Source organism: Ostrea edulis, chromosome 10, assembly GCF_947568905.1.
Source record: "Ostrea edulis chromosome 10, xbOstEdul1.1, whole genome shotgun sequence".
In the NCBI taxonomy this organism is placed as follows: Eukaryota; Metazoa; Mollusca; class Bivalvia; order Ostreida; family Ostreidae; genus Ostrea; species Ostrea edulis.
The window spans coordinates 4,487,139-4,504,891 of record NC_079173.1 but is presented as its reverse complement, the minus strand read 5'-3'; the positions used below and the strand labels follow the sequence as shown (position 1 = coordinate 4,504,891).

General features: G+C 35.8%; 1 protein-coding gene across 1 annotated transcript in view; it reads left to right on the top strand.

Moving 5' to 3' along the window:
* LOC125666554 (leucine-rich repeat-containing protein 15-like) overlaps nt 1-13,041 on the top strand; it is a 72,430-nt gene extending 59,389 nt beyond the window's left edge. The window contains exons 10-12 of the mRNA XM_056151727.1: nt 5,370-5,548; nt 7,926-8,069; nt 12,769-13,041. The gene's annotated coding sequence lies outside the window, so the exon portion shown is untranslated. The remainder of the gene's footprint in view (nt 1-5,369; nt 5,549-7,925; nt 8,070-12,768) is intronic.
* Nucleotides 13,042-17,753: the final 4,712 nt, after the last annotated feature.

The window sequence follows — 17,753 nt, the reverse complement described above, 5'->3', positions numbered from 1 at the left end:
ACATTCAACATGACATTATATCTAAAGGGTTTTGTCTCAATGTCACCCCTAATATAGGGCCGTTATCTAGAGGCTTTCAGAGACGTTGGAGCTCTATCCTGAGGAGATGTTCTATGCAACTTATGTCAATCTGCCTTTCTTGGGATCAGCACAAGTTAGGGCAAATTGAGAGTGACATCGTTTCACTGGAATCATCTCTCCAACTGGATACCACCCCAACTGAATTTCAGGAGGCTTCTAGAATTATAACCACTTATAACACGGCCTTGACTTCCGATCTGGAAAAGGTCCAACAAAAGAAATTCCAGCGTGATGGCATCATTGATAGAAACAATGAAGCTCGTACATACCATACTGAACGATCTTCTACTACCATCAAGAAGAATCGCTCGAGAAGCTTCAAACGAAGGAAAACCATCACTATCAACGACAAAAACTCTACTGACATATGCCCGGTTTTGAATGTTTCCGGTGTCACTCTCTCGAATTCTGAGACTTCACTTCTTTGCAAGGCCCTCAATTTCTGCCCTTCTCCACGTGAAGTCAATGCTCAACAAATAGGAGACGACACTAGAGCATTCTTCCGCCGACTACGGCTTAAGGAACATTTCTCCCGCAAGGACTCCAAAGATAACTGCTTCCCCATCCCAAGATGCTATTGACATTTTAGAGAAGTATCCTTTCTACAGACCCAAAAGCAATTGCGAACCACCTCCAGGCAAATGTGGAGCTTTAGAGTCTTACATCGAGGCGGTCGAGGAAGAAATAAACAAAATCCTTTTAAAGCCGGATTCAACCCGAGATAATCTCGGCAAAGACGAAAGGTCGGCATTGCAAACATTAAAAAATCGGGATAATATTGTCATTAAAAAGGCAGACAAAGGTTCTACTGTTGTTGTCATGGACAAAGACAAGTACCTAAACGAGTCTCATAGGCAGCTCTCTGACGAACGCTTTTATAAAAAGTTACAGTCTGACCCCACCGAAGAGTTCTCTACCAAGATCACCGAAACCCTCCAGCAAATGTACAACAAGGGCGAGATCGGTGACAATGTTTTGGGAGCGCTTTGTCCTAACAACTGTAGACCAGGACTATTCTATCTATTGCCTAAAATTCACAAAAAAGACATGCCAGGCCGTCCTATAGTCAGCGCCATCGGACATCCCACGGAGAAAATCTCTGAATTCATTGATTTACATCTCCGTCAGCACGTAGAAGATTTACCATCATACTTGAAGGACACCACTGATTACCTTAATAAAGCACCCTCATCGGGCCTGCCAGACCATACCCTCCTTGTGACCATGGATGTCACTTCACTTTACACTAACATTCCACACGACGAGGGTATCGAGGCGTGTAGAGAGGTTTGAAACAATAGGGTAATTAAATGTCCTTCAACCGAATCACTCATTCAGCTTCTTGAACAAGTTCAATAACTTCATGTTCAATGGTGAACACTACCTGAAAATAAGTGGCACAGCTATGGGAACAAAAATGACACCATCGTATGCCAACATCTTTATGGGGAGACTGGAACGTAGACTTCTACATTATTCACCAGTTAAACCCCTCAGTTGGCTACGTTTTATTGATGACATTGAGATGAAGTGGGTTAACGGTCGTGAAAGCCTGGACGATTTTATCGAGATGACAAACTCTTTCCATAATTCCATCAAGTTTACTGTGGAAATTTCCACCTCAAATAACACTTTTCTGGATACCACAGCCACATTTTAGAAACGGGGAAATTGAGTTTAATCTCCACACCAAACCCACTGACTCTCATTTATACCTTATGCCATCTAGTTGTCATCCACCCCACACTTTCAAAAGTGTACCTAAGGGTTTGGCTACGGGAATCCGCCGCATCTGCTTTACTCCTACTATTTTCCAAGAACAAGGAACAATCCTCAAAACTCATCTCACTAACAGAGGATATGATCCTTGCAAGGTACAATCCGCGATTGGTGAGATGTCACTACAGGACCGACAGTCCCTCCTCCAGTATAAAGAAAAACCTCAGAATGACAGGGTTCCATTGGTCACTACGTATCATCCCGCCCTCAAGAACATCAACGGTATTCTGAAGAAACACCTGCCCATTCTGCATGCCAACAAACGAATGGCTGGTGTTTTTAAGGAACCACCGGTGGCATCCTTCAGACGTCCCAGAAACCTGAAGGACATGATAGTAAGGACCAAACTGGATAACCCTTTACCCAATGGAGGTTTCAAAATATGCTCAGACCTCAGATGTCAATTATGCAAATATAGCTCAGACACTGAGTGTTTTAGCAGTCCTGTCACGGGTCGCAGTTATAAAATATTGGGAAACTTTTCCTGCAAAACCAATAACTGTATCTATCTCATCAGTTGCGATGTCTGCCAGAAGCAGTACAAAGGAGAAACAACAGACCTTCGCAGACGGGTCAACAACCACCGGTCCTTCATCAGAACCAAAAAAAGATTTGCCAGTAGCAACACATTTCAATGGCAATAACCACCGATGGGAGGGCATGACAGTAGTGGTTATTGATCATGACCCTAGTTGGTCAGATACCGAAAGAGAGCAGAAGGAAAAATTCTGGATGCACAGGTTGAAGTCATTTGAACCGCATGGTATCAACAAACCTACTGACTTCACCAGGATGAATACGGGCTAAACCCTTACTAGATTTTAAGCTTCATCTAGACCTACTCGTCTGATAATGTCCTTAACAGTGGTACTTTGACCATTTTTGAACACATTTTTTTTTCTTTTCAACTATGTTTACAATCAGCCCATCCCTTTTAATTACTTTGAACTTCATAACCGATTGCTTACATGTAAAACCCATTTATCAGTTTCCGTGATTCTCTGTTTTTTGCACATCTACCCTAGACGTGATCAGTACGGAAATGTCTGATGTTGATTCAATTTCCTGGGCTGCTTATTCTTTGTTTTTGTTTGGAGTTGGTCCATTTTGTTAACTTATTCAAACTTGTTGTTTACATTATCTTTCTCTCAAACTTTGTTCATTTCTTACTTCGTTTACATAGCTTATTTTCATTTATTTATTTATTTTGTATTCATTTATTTTTTGGTATTTGTTACTTATTATTATCTTTTATAAATTATGCATGGTTAAAATAGAATCTCTCTAGGTACGAGTTAGCTTTACTATTTGTCAACGTAATTGGGTTAACTCGTTCCACTTGAGATTAATTAAGTTTATTGTTTTTCATTTCGGACATTTTGGATCAGCTCTTTGGACGAATAAGGCATGTCCTAATTTGCTCCACTTTTAACATTGATTGGCAAGCCTAAAGACCAAAAACATGTAGTCTGCGTTGTAAATACGTTTGTAGATTAGTGTAGTTGTAGTGCTAGATGTATTTATATGTAGTTTTTGTTATTATGCCCTGTTGATATTGACCACATTATGTAATTCTTTTCGTTTGTCCTGAAGAAGGGACGGGTCGTCTCGAAAATTTGACAATCTCGTTGTTCCTGTCGTTGGTCATTTTAGTGCTTTGTATAATTTTTTTGTATTTGACCTTGTATCCATGTTGTGGATCCGACACTCTGAGGTATCGGGTGTTGTTGAAACTTCAGTGCTTATATATATATATATTGTTTGACTGATTGATTTGATGTTTTCCGCCACACTCAACACTTTTTCAATTATATGGTGGCGCCCAGTTTTTATTGGTGGAAGAGAGAACCCAGATACATTGTACCTGGGAAGAGATCACCGACCTTCCGAAAGTAAACTGGGAAACTTTCTCACTTACCGGCGCGAGCGGGATTCGAACTTGCGCCGACAGAGGTGAGAGGCCGTGTGATTTTGAGTGTAATACTCCAACCACTCGGCCACGGAGGCCCTATATATATATATATATATATATATATATATATATATATATATATATAATATATAAATATATATATATATATATATATAAGCACTGAAAAGGCCACGACACTGTTGATTATTTAAAACTCAAACGTTCGACGCAACCCGCGTCTATATCAAGAGACAAGTATCAATAATCTACATTGGTAACAAGAATGATACACTGTTGTACTGAGTGATAAAAATAATGGTTTCGCTGTAAAGCGTCTTTACTGACAATGATCTAGACAGCTTGTACCATGGACGGGTCGGGATGAAAATAGAATTATTCTTGAAAATTTCAAAAATCAGATAATTTTAAAGAGAAAACTTCCAAAAAAATATGATTATGGAATAAAATGGTGGGAAGATAATGATATGGAGTGATTAAGTTCAAAATCAGTATTTTGTAGTCCGTACCATTGATGATTCGGATATGGTAAACAGTGTTGACATCGAAAAATAATATGATTGCCATAAGAACACGATTAAACAACGAACAAAGTCAATCAAAAGACATAGATTTCGCATTAAAATTAATAATACAAGAAGTGAATGGGAGACAAGTCTAAGGAAAAAGATACGGTATTGTATTTCAAGCTAATATATTTTTCCAAGGTCAGACAAATTAAAGCCGCATTCTAGAAATTCTGATATCGCAACATAAAGAGATATGGCGAATCTGAACGTATGTTGATTTAGAATAATGTTTTCCCATAGTGTAGATGTCTCAAGATGATATATTATTGACATACTAGTCAATACATTTTTCATCATAACCCCCTCTTTTTTTACAAAAAGAGAATAAAACCCACAATGTCGATACTAGAATATGAAAGGAGAGAGAGAGAGAGAGAGAGAGAGAGAGAGAGAGAGAGAGAGAGAGAGAGAGAGAGAGAGAGAGAGAGAGATAAATTCATAACTGTTATGATTGCTTATGATGTTTTAACATAATTAGGAAGTATTGAAGGTCAAACAATAATCGCAATTTTGGGGATCCTCGTTGTGGCTAAATTAAGGAACTCAGGGTCAGAGCCTTGAAACGAGGAAAACGAATTGTATTTATATCAATCATACAACATAAGATATCTTATCGGGTGAATTATATACCACACGTTTACTCCTTTATCTAGTGGATACCACCAATTCCAAAAAAAAAAAATTATCATACTGTTTTCAAACGCCGTTTGTATACATACATGAACGTTTGTTCACAAAATATCAGAGAGCGAAGCAAAATTGAGGGGAGAAGGGGTGATAAATAGAATCTCCTATGTTTTGTGCTTTGATATTCAACCCATGGCTTGGGTATAGAAACCAAACGACTTGTTGAATATAGATCACATCAAACAACAAGCCATGGGTATCATGAGAGATCATATATATATATATATATATATATATATATATATATATATATATATATATATATATATATATATATGTCTGTACGTGTGTGTGTAATCTATACTTGATTTTTATCATTGCAGCAGAATAGAAAACAACCCTTTCCATTGTGATTGCCAATTAGTCACTTTCGTCAGTTTTTTTGTCGAATCGAGAAACTTGAGAAATTATTACTACAGAGAACCTTCATGCCAAAGTCCTTTTAATTTCACTGGAGTTCTGTTGACTGACAGGAGAGTTCAGAAAATGCTTTGTGATTCAGGTAAACCATTTATTCTTGGGATTAGTATCTGAAATAGGCATACTTTGTACTCTGTACACTAACACATTGTATAAAACATCTACACTGGGAGTAGAAGACATTTTTAAAACGAATATTACAGAATATACTTCATCACGTATTATGTTTCTATGTTTAGTCTGCATGGGCATGCTTCAAGAAATATATTTAAATGATGGGCACTCAATAGTATATTGAAAGAAATTTGTATCAACAATTTATAAAAATAATAACACGAAAGATACAATACCCCTAGAATATTTTATCACAATAGATTCGGAATACATTTTAGTAAACAGTGTACACTGCATTGAATTTAGAACAGTTTACTGCAATACAATAAAATAAAATCTATTTTCCAATGACCGTGTAGCGTGTGACGGCTGCGAGAATTTAATCTTCATCGAAAGCAAGTTTTAAGGCTTGCCTAGATGGTCCAGCGGTCTAGCGCGCTGGTTACATGCTGCTGTGAGATTTGGTTCTGCGGGTCATGAGTTCAACCCTGGATACCTATACCTGAATTTCACTTGCATATCGGATTTAATTTGCAGAACAACACTTCTAATTTTTAGCCATAGAGAAAACCAAGTTTTAGAAAGTAACAGCGTTTATATCGTCACATTTATTTCCTTTTTCTACAAGATCTTTGGGTATGAAAAGTGAAGATAACGGATATTGATAAATCCCACAAATTCAGTGAATTCTGAAAAACACAATAGTCAATGTGTTTTTCAATGTTAGCTACTTCACTTTAAATGAAAAAACCTGACTTGTTTCATAGCAATTGTTAGGCCATTCTTGGCACACCGATTTTGACTACGGATAACGCCTTTTACTTGATCTAGATACAGGACTCACGGCGGGTGTGACTGGTTGGCACCTGATCCAATCTCTGGTATACCCAGGGGTCCGTGTTTGCCCAACTCTCTATTTTGTAATAGGAGTTGTGAGATTGATCACTGTACCTTTCATTATATGAATTGTTCCATTTTCTACCAAGAGGTCCGTGCGCTACTAGCACTACACCTCTATCAACGACTTTTTACAGAAATCTTGTAAAAGTTTTTAATATCCAAAATTTAAGTTTAGGTCTAAATAGTTAGTCATATTTTGAAATGCTTTTGGTGCAACGCAATTGATGCTTACTCTAAATTGTTTAAAATCGCGGTTTTCCTATTCTAAATTTGAAACTACTTCGTAGTATGCATATGAATATAGGACAGTCACGTGGTGGAGATTTAATGTAAACATGAGACCAAAAGTAAAAAAAAGGCTGTAAAAAAATACGATAACAATGAAATAAACGACAAACAGCTAAATGGTGAAAATGTACTTAACATACTGCCAGTGGGTTATGAAAATAGTCTGATGCATCACCTGTTGCCAGAACTTTTAAAGGGAAAGGAAACGAAAATGACTGTTTATATCATGTGACTACATTATGTATATTGTCACGTGATCCTAAGCGTTGACAGAGGTGTAAGTGTAGCTTGTGTGACACACTTTATCATTCAAAACTGAAATCAACAAGATTTGGATTGATTGATCGATTGATTATATCTTGCTTAACGTCTCACTCGAGAATTTTTCACTCATATGGTGAAGTAACCAAGACAAGTGAAGGGCTTCAAATTTAGGCCTATGCTTGGCGCTTACGGCCATTGAGCAGTGAGGGTTCTTTAGCGTGCCACACCAACTGTGGCACGGGTCATCCGTTTGTAAGGTCATCTCCGAAGACCCGTGACATTCACATCTGATGCCGAGCGTTTGGCGATGAAACTGTCACTACCTGTTTTAACAACTTAGGTGTGTCGCGGCCGGGATTCGAACCTCGGGCCTTCCGCATGCGGGGCGAACGCTCTAACCTCTCGGCCACCACGGCGGTAACAAGATTTGGAAGGAAAATTGAAATCCATTTAGTGGCTACATGTTTCCTTCAACTTTAAAGCGGACATCTTTTTTTTTTAAAACATCCCATAGTACTGTAGAATCATTTAAATTCGTGGGGGCCAATTTTCGTTGATTGCTGAATTTTTACGGGTTCGTGGGGACGTAATTTCGTTGATTTATATATTTGTAAGAAATATAACTCTGGAATATTTGCATTTGGTTTTTTTTTTCGTTGAGGATGTAAATTCGTGGGTAAGGGGTACTCACGAATTCCACGAAAATTGGGCCACAACGAATTCTAATGATTCCACAGTATGCTGTCTAAAGCTCTTATAAAGTTTACTATTGTAACAAAATATTAAGATTGAATGGTTTTAAACCGACAAATTATAGGTCAAATGTTATTTTACCTCATTCTATGATACGAATTAATGCAATATATGAAATATACACTGCTCTTTCTCTTCAGTTTCCACAACCGGTTCAGATCTCAACACTACAAGTGCAGTCACCGAAATTCCCGAAGCAGAATCCAGCTCTACCGTAACTGACGCCATCACTATTCGTCAAGAAATCAGCACTACCGGTACAGCTACTAGCAAACAAATTGATGGTACAAGGGTTTAAACAGTCTCGTTTAGAGTCAGTGTTTCGCAAATTGTATGATCGTTGTAACGATCTAGTTTGACATCACAACCGCTTATGTTTTCTATTAACATAAAATGAGAGTGCTTGAAAAGGGAATTTTTTTGACACAATCATAAATTATTGTCAAAAGAATTTGTACATTTCGCAAATTCTATGGTCGTTATAATGATCTAATTTGTCAAGACAACCTATCATTGGGTCAAATGCTGTCTGACATGTTTCATACCGAATGTTAGGCCGTTCTTGGCACACTGATTTTGACTATGGATAACTCGGTTTACCTAATCAGGAGATAGGACAGGGGATTCTTACTCTTCCTAGGCACCTAATCCCATCCCTGGTGTGTCCAGGGGTATCTGTTTGCCCAACTATATATTCTGTATTGCTTATAGGAGTTATAAGATTGATCACGGTTCCTTACCCTCACCTTTTATACTCAGGAATATTTACCGTCATAATAATAGCAATACTAATACTAATAATAATAATAATGACAATAATAATGATGGTGATAATAATAATAATATTTTTTGAGATGATAATAATAATAATAATATTAATAATAATAATGATAATAATAATAATAATATTATTATTATTTTTTGATATAATAATAATAATAATAATAATAATAATAGTAATAGTAATAATAATAATAATATTTTTGATATGATAATAATAATAATATTAATAATAATAATATTAATGATAATGATAATAATAATAATAATAATAATAATAAAAATAAAAATAATAATAAAAGTAATAATGATAATAGTAGTAATAATAATAATAATAATATTTGCTATGAATATGAACATATTATTTTTTGTAGTAAGAATTTTTGACACAATATTTCGAATCAGGCAGTTGTTGAATTAGATGTTGCTGTTGCTTTTTTAATTGTTTTACATTTGATAGGATATCAAGAATACATATGTTGCAGCCATTCATTATTGCTATGCGTTTCTAAATCATCTAAAATGAATAATTTTTATATACCTTTAAGTATTTGATGTAAAAAAAGATCATCAGGAGGAGAAATCCGCCGTGAGCCCTACATCTTGATCAGGTAAACGAAGTATTCTTTTGTCAAAATTAGTGTGTAAGGAACGGTCTAACAAATGATATGATATACGTCAGACAGCGCTTGACCCAATCGCAGGTTATTTAGGCAAACTAAATAGTGATAACGACTGTAGAATTTGAAGACTGGCTATAGATAGATATTGAATAGATATTGAACTCTAATTTACCAGTCGAATTGAGATTTCTCATGCTAAAATAAGTATAATGTGTCATTTGTTTTCAAGGTCAACTGATAATTATGTTCACCAAGTACATGTAGAAAAAATGTATACTGCGAATTACTGTTTTATCGGAGTCAATCTTGGGAAATTTTGTTGGAGGCTAAATACTTAGTAGATCCGGTTAATTCTGAAAAATCCGTATCTGCATCGGTGAAGGATATGATAGAATCTAGATTAAAAAAATTTAAAAAAAAGTTATTGATGTGCATATCAATTAATATTTACCGGAAACGGGATACATGTCCATGTGTTTACTAGGATTCTAACGCATACGATTGACATCCAAACTTTCTCGATTCCGGTTCCATGTTTCAACCAAGGCGTTTAGCATAGGCAGGGGTTGTTACTCCTCCGATCAAACAACATAGGCAGGGATTGTTATTCTTCCGATCAAACATTAGAAGTGAAACTCACTGGACTTTTTTAATATGACCTCTAATGTAAAACGTCAAAGAAGTATAGTCACTACGCGTGTTAAATATCTTTGAGTTATCACAATAACCGGAGCTCCAAGTGCAGTAAAGCAAGCATCCAACATATTAGACTATCACACCCATCCGCATAAAGAGATACTGTGTAATTTGTTGTCAGATTCATCTGATGATTCTGGACATCAAGTATGTATTATGGGTATTGCAAATTACTGTTTTATCAGAGCCTTATATTGAATGATTGATTGCTTTGATGTTTTCCGCCACATTTAACCATTTTTTCAGTTATATGGTGGCGCCCAGTTTTTATTGGTGGAAGAGAGAACCCAGATACAATGTACCTGGGAAGAGACCACCGACCTTCAGAAAGTAAACTGGGAAACTTTCTCACTTACCGGCGCGAGCCGGATTCGAACCCGCGCCGACAGAGATGAGAGACCGTGGGATTTTTAGCGCGATGCTCTAACCACTCGGCCAAAGAGTATCTTACTATAAGATGGGAAACTAAAGTGATACCGCTGTAAAACGTGAATTTATTGAAACTGTGTTGATTTATCATTCAATAAGTTATCTGACTATAAGATGGGAAACTAAAGGATAAATTAGTTCCCTTACTATAAGATGGGAACTAAAGGATAAATTAGTTATCTTACTATAAGATGGGAACTAAAGGATAAATTAGTTATCTTACTATAAGATGGGAAGTAAAGGATAAATTAATTATCTTACTATAAGATGGGAACTAAAGGATAAACTAGTTATCTTACTATAAGATGGGGAACTAAAGGATAAATTGGTTATCTTACTATAAGATGGGACACTAAAAGATAAATTAGTTATCTTACTATAAGATGGGACACTAAAGGATAAATTAGTTATCTTTCTATAAAATGGGAAACTAAAGGATAAATTAGTTAGTTTACTATAAGATGGGAAACTAAAGGATAAATGAGTTATCTTCCTATAAGAAGCGAAACTAAATGATAAATTAGTTATCTTGTTATAAGATGGGGAACTAAAGGATAATTTAGTTATCTTACTATAAGATGGGAAACTAAAGGATAAATGAGTTATCTTACTATAAGATGGGAAACTAAAGGATAAATTAGTTATCTTACTATAAGATGGGAACTAAAGGATAAATTAGTTATCTTATTATAAGATGGGAAACTAAAGGATGAATTAGTTATCTTACTATAAGATGGGATACTAAAGGATAAATTAGTTATCTTACTATAAGATGGGACACTAAAGGATAAATAAGTTATCTTTCTATAAGATGGGAAACTAAAGAAAAAATTAGTTATCTTACTATAAGATGGGAAACTAAAGGATAAATTAGTTATCTTACTATAAGATGGGGAACTAAAGGATAAATGAGATATCTTACTATAAGATGGGAAACTAAAGGATAAATAAGTTATCTTACTACAAGATGGGACACTAAAGGATAAATTAGTTATCTTACTATAAGATGGGAAACTAAAGGATAAATTAGTTATCTTACTATAAGATGGGACACTAAAGGATAAATTAGTTATCTTACTATAAGATGGGACACTAAAGGATAAATTAGTTATCTTTCTATAAGATGGGAAACTAAAGGATAAATTAGTTATTTTACTATAAGATGGGAAACTAAAGGATACATTAGCTATCTTACTATAAGATGGGAAACTAAAGGATAAATTAGTTATCTTACTATAAGATGGGAAACTAAAGGATAAATGAGGTATCTTACTATAAGATGGGGAACTAAAGGATGAAGTTATCTTACTATAAGATGGGAAACTAAAGGATATATGACTTATCTTACTATAAGATGGGAAACTAAAGGATAAATTAGTTATCTTCCTATAAGATGGGACACTAAAGGATAAATTAGTTATCTTTCTATACGATGGGAAACTAAAGGATAAATTAGTTATCTTACTATAAGATGGGAAACTAAAGGATACATTAGTTATCTTACTATAAGATGGGAAACTAAAGGATAAATTAGTTATCTTACTATAAGAAGGGAAACTAAAGGATAAATGATTTATCTTACTATAAGATGGGGAACTAAAGGATGAAGTTATCTTACTATAAGATGGGAAACTAAAGGATAAATGAGTTATCTTACTATAAGATGTGAACTAAAGGATAGATTAGTTATCTTACTATAAGATGGGAAACTAAAGGATGAATTAGTTATCTTACTATAAGATGGGACACTAAAGGATAAATTAGTTATCTTACTATAAGATGGGACACTAAAGGATAAATAAGTTATCTTTCTATAAGATGGGAAACTAAAGGAAAAATTAGTTATCTTACTATAAGATGGGAAACTAAAGGATAAATTAGTTATCTTACTATAAGATGGGGAACTAAAGGATAAATGAGATATCTTACTATAAGATGGGAAACTAAAGGATAAATGAGTTATCTTACTATAAGATGGGAAAATAAAGGATAAATTAGTTATTTTACTATAAGATGGGAAACTAAAGGATATATTAGTTATCTTACTATAAGATGGGACACTAAATGATAAATTAGTTATCTTACTATAAGATGGGAAACTAAAGGATAAATTAGTTATCTTACTATAAGAATGGACACTAAAGGATAAATGAGTTATCTTACTATAAGATGGGACACTAAAGGATAAATTAGTTATCTTTCTATAAGAAGGGAAACTAAAGGATAAATGAGTTATCTTACTATAAGATGGGGAACTAAAGGATAAAGTTATCTTACTATAAGATGGGAAACTAAAGGATAAATGAGTTATCTTACTATAAGATGGGACACTAAAGGATGAATTAGTTATCTTAATATAAGATGGGAACTAAAGTGATACCGCAGTAAGACGTGAAATTATTCAAATTGTGTCTACTGTATGTATACATGTCAAGTGTAATTCAATATTCTACAGATGACACAGCTGAGCTGATAGCTATACAGCGGAAGATACTGGAGTTGATCATGGCTATACAGAGGGAGAAACTGGAAATGATGTGGAAGGTGCATAAAGCATTTGAAGAGTTTGTAGCTTCTAAAAAGAAGATTGACAGTTAGAAGATGGGACAATCGTCGATCATATTTTGAGTTGTAGATTGTTAAATATGTAATTATTATAGTTTTTCATTATCTTTGAAATTATCTCGTATAGAAACATACCTAAGTAAAGGATATTTCTGACATGTTGTATTGCAATAAATTATTTACATTATCAAAACGGCTCAATAATTAATTCATTCATATTATGATTACGGTCCACATCAGTAAAGTGCATTGGCTCTCGGGTGTATATGGAAATACTTCAACATGAAAGATCCGTGTCATAATAGTGGATCTTTCCATGTTCATTCTAGCACCTAAATTCAATATTTATCTATTAAACTAAATTACTTTGATTTGTTTATATCGACAACGTTTTATCTTTTGGCAAAACTAATTTGCATTCATATAGCGATTACCAGTGGCGGTAGTATTCGTTTCCAAACGGGAGGTGGTGAGTTTGAGCCCCGCTCGTTCCATGGCTGCGTCCAAAATAAAACGTAAACTTATGTAGTGATTGCTCCTTCGCTGGACAATCGACATTTGGAGATGACAATCGAAGGTCTTTCGGATATGACGGAATTGAAAATTCTCACTGATACTGCCCTGAGCGAAAACTATAGGTCTGAATTTGTGGAACTTCACCTATAGCTGGCGATGTATCAATACGAGTGAACAATCCTCGATGGGACGTAAAACAATCAGTCAATCGTAGGTCGATTCGATATATCCAAGTAAACTAAACAAAAGACATCACAAAATCTTCCACATCGTTTTCATACTTGGATATTTCATTGAACATGTATGTCAACAGTAGACTAACGTTAACAAATTACTAACTTCCGATAGGTATACAATAATTCAGTGTCATATGAGGGCTGATTAATTATACATTGATTAACATCCCACTCGAGAATTTTTCACTCATATGGAAACGTCACCACTGCCCTTAAATGGCTGCAAAATTTAAGCCTATGCTCGGCGCTTACGATCCTTGAGCAAGAGGGAATCTTTATCGTGCCACACCTCCTGTGACACGGGACCTCGGCTTTTGCGGTCTCCTCCGATGGACCGCCCCCATTTCGTCGCCTCTTACGACAAGCAAGGGATAATGAAGACATAATCTAGCCCGGATCCCCATCACACACAAAACTGTCACAAATCGGATGTCTATTCCAATCAAAGTGATTCATATAGTCCAAATTTAGCTTGATGGTCCCTAAGCTAATTACGAATTCTTTCGAATGCTTACTCACCAGTCTTAATATCACAGAAATCCCCATGTGATGAACTTTCCAGAGCCTTCATGAAAGACGCGGTTATATGATATTTACAGCGAAATAGGTGTTACATCACCTTTTTATTGAAGCGATAAACATCGAACATCTACAAAAATCTAGGTCACAGGTGTCAATCAATTACAAATACATTACATAACTTGGATATCATTAGTTTCATCCGATCATTCCAAATCTAACAATTATAAAAATTTCCAATTTACCCCCACCCTCTAGAGGCCCCAAAAGGTACCTCTACAACCCCAATATGAGGGCGAGGAATGATAGTACATGAGATCGTCTACCTTACTTCCATACTTCTGTGATTAAGATGATTATCTCGGTTATGACTCTATATGATGTATAACTAGGAACTTTCAGTGAGCTCAAAAGCAGTTGAAACTAGGCTAGGGATGTATGTGTTCAATGTCCCCAATATTGTGATCAATTTAATTTCATCCGACCTTTCCAATGTCCTCAAAGGCGGTTTTGAGTGGTATGGGTTAATCTACTTTGTACCTATTATTCATTTTATTCAGTCATTAAACTAGCTAACTATGGAGCTCTAAAATGTGAACCTACCCATGGACACTCCAAGGTGTTATACCAACAGCCCCAAACTGAGGTACGGGAAATAATAACCCAAGAAGTGTCCTGTACTCTCTCCATAACTATTTTGTGGTACTTCAGATATTGACCTATCTACCTTAATTATAACCATTTGATGAGGAAACGTAGGAACTTTCCGGTGAACCCTGTTGCCCTAAAAGACCAATGTGACCTATTGCTTTAGTTTTAGAATTCTATTCATCTATATTGTTAGGTAGCTTTCGATCGGTTTAGTTGCATCTTATCTCGCTATATAGAGAATAGTTATAGATATTTGAAGAAACAACGCCTTTGAAAGGCCCTGGTGGTAAGACAACAGCTCCAAACGAAGGGAAATGACAGGCCCTGGTTTGCCTCAAAACTCTGTTTGTGAAATCTTAAAGTATTGAAGATGTGTTAGTCTTTATTGTGACCCTCTGATAAATAGCATTTCGAATTTTGGGTGAGGTGAATTAGCTTTAAAGACAAACATCATTTCTCTTTTAAGCTTAATTCTTTTTTTTTCTTTCATCCATTTAGTTACATTTGGTCACCAATGATCCATGATTGTAATGTCCAGCAAAGTAAATATTCAGTAAGTGTCTACTATTCACAAATAACAATATGTTTTTTTAATCCGTTTAAAACATTAATTGAATATTCCGTCTGTGTACTCGCGGTACTTTGATTATTTTTCTTATTAGCTGCTTCTTTCAACAGACACATAGACTGCTCGTTTGTGTCTGTTATAAGCTAGTATTCAAGTTAATGAGGATATAGATGTCATGTAACCAAAATAAATAAACAACAGCATGCATACTCCAACACAAAGTGTTTAAAAAGTGATGTGTTAACATTGACATGTAAAAATAATCATTGGGTAATGGTTAAATCACCGACATACCTTGAATAATCTTGTAACATGTTACTGGATTCTTTAAAAGAGATGGATATCATATAGTTATACTTTTCAACTTACTCTACTTGCGTTATTCATTGATCATTAACATATCTTTTTCAATTTCTCTGTCCGGGCGTTGATTGGTATCGAGTTACTTATCTCGGGTTTATAATCATATACAGAGGGTAGTTCGCTGGCTACTCTACTCGCACCGTGTTCCTGAGCCAAGTTCCTATTGCTTAGTGAAAGTACAAGGTGACACACCTTTATTCAGGATAATTGCACCCAGAATACCACTGCAAATTCCTTAAGCGCTTTCCTCTAATTCTTTGATTATTCTTAATTCTTATAAGAGACTTATAAGCTTATTCTTTTTCTCCCTAGCCTATTTATTATTTTTATTGTTGGCCTACCTATTCCTTCTTCTCACGTTTAGACCTGTTCACATCAGATTGACTGATTTCTCCACTGCAGGCTCTTATATACTACTGGGCCATGTCTATCGAAAAGGGGCGATCAGTTCCTTGGACTATTCTATCATAATTCACTTCAGCGTTTGGAAGACATGGACCTAATACACTAAAATTATTAATCATCACATTAGGCCGTTCTTGGCACACTGATTTTAATTACGGATAAATCCATTTACCTTATCAGGATATAGGGCTCACAGAGGATGTGGTCGGTCAACATGGGATGCTTACTCCTCCTAGGCACCTGATTCCACCTCTGGTGTGTCCAGGAGTCCGTGTTTGCCCAACTGTCTATTTTGTATTTCTTATAGGTCATGCGATTGATCACTATTCGTTATCATCACCTTTAATTGATTTAATTTTCACACACATGTAAGATTGTAATCGGGATACACCCATTACTATTATGATGGGTAACCCGGGTAGCGGAGAGGTTAACACACTGGCTTTTCACCGCTGCGACCCGAGTTCGACCCCGTGATCGGCAGTGGTTGTATGTGAGAGGGTATGGTGGTCGCCCACTTGAACACCTGGGTTACCTCTGGGTACCCCGGTTTCCTCCCACTCAAAGCCCCCCCCCCCCCCCCCCAACGCAAATATCCGTGCGATTAGTTAAACTAGCTAGTATATAGGTGATGTTAATTATCCGACTGTGAAAATAAAGATTACTATTATTATGAAATACTGACACAATATCAAAAACAACGATATACACGATGTTGCTATTTCAAACTAAGAGTAATTTCCAATTAATGAGTAATGACACTGATTCATTAAAGTGAAACTTATCTCAGGAAAGTATATCCAGGGGTCCGTTTTTCCGTAACTCTCTATTTTGTATTGCTATAGGAGTTATGGGATTGATCAATATTCGTTATATTCACCTTTCATACTTCAGTTGTCATGGATGATAACATATAACTTTTTTTATCATCTACCCGGGTCGGCGATGCCCGGTAACTGTTTTAGGAATATTTTTGATGACTGCGGATACTGCTATGATCGATTGATTGTATATTGTTTAACGTCTCTCTCGATAATCTTTCCTTCAAATGGAGACGTCACCACTCCCGGTCAAGGGCTGCAAAAGTTAGGCCTATGCTCGGGGCTTACGGCCATTGAGCAGGGAGGGATCTTTATCGTGTCACACCTGCTGTGACACGGGACCTCGGTTTATTTGGTCTCATCCGAAGGACCACCCCATTTAGTCGCCTCTTACGACAAGCAAGGAGGTATTGAGAACCTATTCTAACCACGATCCCAACAGGACACTGTTATGGGATGTTTTTGATGTCTGAGGACACGTTTATGGAATTATATAGAGAAGGTTTGGAATTCCTTGTCGTACAATATGTAAAATAGAAGAAGTCAAATTCCCATATTTATGTAGCAATATTCCATTATCACCCGCATATGGTATTTATATATCTCAACTGATTCGATATGCAAGAGCTTGTTCTGCGTATAGTCAGTTTTTAAATCGAGGTAAGCTGCTGACAAACAAGTTGATGGTACAATAGTATAAATAGTATAAATATTCTCGATTGAAGTCAGCATTTCGCAAATTCTATGGTCGTTATAACGATCTAGTTCGTCAGTATAACCTCGCATTGGGTCAAAT